The 4,592-nt window shown below is 39.3% G+C and overlaps 1 non-coding gene across 1 annotated transcript; it reads right to left on the bottom strand.

Moving 5' to 3' along the window:
• Positions 1-2,852: 2,852 nt before the first annotated feature.
• On the bottom strand, positions 2,853-2,959 carry LOC141637387 (small nucleolar RNA R71). The gene has a single exon (XR_012541771.1). It is a non-coding gene; the product is annotated as a small nucleolar RNA R71 (small nucleolar RNA).
• Positions 2,960-4,592: the final 1,633 nt, after the last annotated feature.

The following is a 4,592-nucleotide window of genomic DNA, read 5'->3' as shown; positions in this document are numbered from 1 at the left end:
CATTATTTGTTTTGTGTGCTTAATGCTTGGATGTATCGCCATTTTGGCAAGCCCCACATTGCCTTGCAAGAAGGCATCTTACCTCATAGAAGTCTTGTTGTAAGTTGAAGGGGCGGAGTGAGACCCGCTAATTATCTCACATTGGTTATATTAGTATTAGGATGATTTAAATAAGGGTCTAGTTGCAGTCACCTCTTTACTCGGGACGAGTAAAGGTTCGGTTTGGGGATATTTGATGTGGGTCATAATTACGCACATTTAGTCCCCTAACTAACCTAATTTTGCATATTAATATAGCATTTCATAGCCATTTTATTCGTCAATTGCTTCCTATTTGATTTCCTAGTGCATTTCATGTCTTGTAGGAAAGAAGATAAATGAGGCGGAATTCCCATCTCTCGCGCTTACTCGGAAGCTTGTTGATGATCTTGGAAGGATTAGTATGAAGAGGAGGTAAGAAAAGTGACAAAAGATGATAGGAATAAGGAGTATATGGAAGCATCATAAGTGTAGAACCAAAGGGAGAAAATCTGCTGCTCAACCCCCTCGAGTTGGCCACTGACACGCTCGAGTCAAGTACAATTGATAAGTCCATTTTATATAGACTTTATCTCCTTATTTTGGCTCTAATATATATGATTATTGCACTAACCTTAGTGATTTTATGAGCTAATATTGTATTCTAGTTGTCTTTGCATGTTTTGTCACATTTTGTAGGAAGTTGAGCTTTTAGAAGCTTATTCCATAACTTGTGCAAGTAACTAGAAGCAAGGCTAAGTAAAAAAGCAAACATTGGACCAACCTTGAAGTGTTACATGGATTTTCATGCATAAAGATATGGATTAAAATGAGAAATGCAAAATAAAGTCTTATGCAATGTCAAGCCCAAGATTTGAACTCCAACTAAGGTCAAAACTTTGGATGCCAATTCAAGAGCTTAACCGGGTGATTAAACAGGGCATTAAACACTAAACTTTGGATTCCTTGAGAATTAACTAGAGGAATTAAGAGGACCGAGCTGGAGAGCCACGACCCCGAATGGGGATTGTATCCCCGATCGGGGATTCCTTGTCCTATGTGTTTACGTTTCAAGTCCTAGCTCCCTGTAAATAGAGAGCTAGGTCCGACCTAATTAGCATCTTATTTTCATTATACAATATCACATTTCTTGTATTCTTAAGCACACAAAAATTCTCTCATAGTTTTCATATTAGTCTTAACATTGTTAAACATTTGGTTATTGTTAAACATTTGGTTCTTATTTATTCAAGCTTTTAGTTCTCATTTGTTCTTCCTTTACAAGTTTCAAGTTCAAGTTCTTCTCCTTATTCGGTAATTCTAATTTAAGTTTATTTAGCTTACATTTCTATTTTAGTTATTACATAGCTTTATCATTAGTATTTAATTTAACGTATTTTAATTCTATCACATAGTTAATTCTCATATTTCATAATTCACCCTTTAGTCTATATCATTTCTATAATCGTGTTTAGCATTTCATACATCATAGTTTGTAGTTCACATTTCAATATGAGTAGCTAAATTCCCTTTTGTCTAGGGATTAGGGGAGTCATGCAATAACCAATATATATAAAATGATAAATTAGGTTGATATAATATTGTCTAATTGTTTCTATCACATGTTCGTATCGTCACGATTAAACTTTGTTTAGTGGCCATATTCATCGATTAAGTTTGTTAATTCGTTCTATAAATCGAGAGGCAAGGAATTGAATTAGACTAAGCATGTGTTAGTAGGACGATCTAGTCATAACGACAGTTCTCTAGGACCCAGTCTATGGTTGACACTAATATCGAGAGGTGTGTTTCTTTAAGCCTAAACGATTGAAAATGTTATCTATTCCGAGTTTAACATGAACATATATATACAACTGCATGAGTGACCCGACTCCCCTAGACTCCTTTAATCATATATTTTTATATCGTTTTATTTGCTAATCATTAAACCAAACAAACCAATCAATCGTTACCGACCTTGATAGATTTCTACTCATAGCATTTCATAGCGCAATTCCCCTCTCCTTGTGTTCGACCCCTCGTACTACATTAATTTTTGTGTAGGGAAATTATCTTTGATTAGCTGTACGACATAGCCTATCAAATTTTGGCGCCGTTTCCGGGGAGCACGGTTTTATTGCGTTTAGATTTGTTGATTTCTAACTTGTTTTCTTTTGTCTTGAGGAACACTTGTTCCTTGAGACCGTTACTTAAAATTTTCTAGAGATTGTTGTCTTATGCCCGGGTCTTCTCGTACTAGAGATTTGCTTTCACCGGATTCCGAGTCCGAGAAAATCTTTCGTAGAAGACGACGTTTTTGGAAAGAAGTTAAAGAAGCCACTTCTCCCGTGCAAGTTGAAAGTGCAAGAAAGTCTTACCTAGACGATCTTAAAGCTTTTGAAGAGGATGAGGTTTCTAGTTCATCATCTCCACCACCACCACCACCATCTCTAACTAAAAAGATGGTGAAACTTTCCGATCATTCCAAGCCCACCGCGGCTATGCTTCTGGCCGGTATTACTACTACTCAAATTACCGCCCCGGAATTCGAGATCAAAGCGGCTTTCATTAGCCTTGTGGAGAGGAAGCAATTTGGGGGAAGTCCTTTGGAGGATCTCAATTTGTATGTGGAAAATTTTTGTGACTATTGCTTCATGATTCGGCAAACGGGTGTCACTCAAGCCCAAATTAGGGAAATACTTTTCCCTTTCTCTTTGAAGAACAAGGCAAAATTATGGATCAATAGCCTTGATCGCACCGCCATGAGGATCACAAATTGGGAAACATTGGCTCTTGCTTTCTATCAAAAGTTTTTTCCACCGGAGAAAACTCAAACTTTGAGGAGCCAAATCATCGGATTCCGTCAACAAGCTCTTGAGAGCTTATACGAAGCTTGGGAGAGGTACAAGGAGTTGCAAAGGCAATGCCCACATCATGGATTGGATGCTTGATTTCTATCCATAACATTCTACAATGGATGTTGTGCCGAGTCCCGAAGGATTCATGATTCCGCCAACAATGGGCGGTTTGAGCAAATTGACACCGATATTGGTCATGCCACAATTGAATCCACGGCGATCCATGACGCGCAATATGTCAATTCCCGAAGTGTACCACTCAAGGGTAAGGAGGAATCTTCCGATAATTCTGTTTTGTTGGCTCAAATTTCCTTACTCCAACAACAATTGGTGGAACAAGATGCTAGGGATTCTCTTCAACAACTCAATGTCGTGTCCTCTACTAGTCAAATCATTGTTTGTGAAGGTTGCGGAGGTGCGGGTCATTATGCCGCTCATTGCCAAGCTACTATGGAGGAGGTATGCGCTTATCAAACTTTTAGACAAAATTCTTATCCACCGGGTACATTTTCAAATACATACAACACAAATTCAAAATTTCACCCGAACTTGTCTTACAAAAGCAACAACGTGCTTAACCCTCAACCCCAACAAAATTCTGTGCCCCAACCACAAAATAACTTCATCCCTCAACGACAAAGGTTTGTTAATCCACCGGGTTTTCAAAACCAACAACAAAGACCACCACAACAAAACTTCCAACAACCACAAGGTCCACCACCTCAAAATGGCCAACAAAACAACCAAGGAGGGGGGTAAACTTGAGGCCTTGATGGTACAAATGTAAAGGGATTTGTCGGCTCAAATACAAAGGAATGATCAAGCTCACAATGTCGCCATCAAGATGCTAGAACAACAATTGGCTCAACTAGCTGCTTCTAGCTCTCAAAGGAGGATGGGTCAACTATCACTCCACGGTAAGCAACCACATGAAATGGTTAATGCCATTCAATTGAGGAGTGATATGAGCTATGATGAGCCATCCATGACTTTGCATGATGGAGTGGTGAGTAAGAAGTCCAAGCTTGGGGGAAATGACAAAAGAAGGCTAGTGAAGAGCCTCCTATTAAGGTTCGTGTGCCATTTCCTCACCGATTATTGATGCTTAAGAGAAAGAGTAAGCTTGATACGAAAGATGATGAGCCCCCTATGCCTAAAGAAAGTGAGGAGGTGCTTATTGGGAAAGAGATCTCTCCTATTGCTAAGGAGGATGATGTCGTTTCAAAGAAGGTGGATGATCATGTTGTGGTCGAGAAAGAGAAAGATGTGGAGGATGCTCCTCCAAAGGAAGTTGTTCAAGTGCCGTTTCCCCACCGTCTAGCAAAGCACAAGGAAGAGAGTAAGTTTGGTATGTTCTTGGAGGTTGTTAAGAGTTTGCAAGTTACCGTCCCATTTATAGAATTGCTTACCCAAGTCCCTTCTTACTCCAAGTTTATGAAGGAAATCCTCTCAAAGAAGCGATCCTTCAATGAGGTTGAGACCATTGCTTTCACCAAAGAGTGTAGTGCACTCTTACAAAATAAGTCTCCCCCGAAAATTAAGGCCCCCGGTATCTATTCTATTCCTTGCATTATAGGCACATATACCATTGATAAGGCCCTTTGCGACCTAGGTGCTAGTGTAAGTGTCATGCTCTATTCCATTTGTGAGAAACTTAACATGGGTGCTTTAAAATGCACTAATATCACTTTGCAAATGGCAGACCGTTCTTTAAAG

This window comes from Silene latifolia, unplaced genomic scaffold (assembly GCF_048544455.1).
Source record: "Silene latifolia isolate original U9 population unplaced genomic scaffold, ASM4854445v1 chrun_scaffold_16, whole genome shotgun sequence".
Classification (NCBI taxonomy): domain Eukaryota; kingdom Viridiplantae; phylum Streptophyta; class Magnoliopsida; order Caryophyllales; family Caryophyllaceae; genus Silene; species Silene latifolia.
The sequence above is the reverse complement of the archived record's forward strand: the minus strand, read 5'-3'. Positions and strand labels throughout refer to the sequence as shown.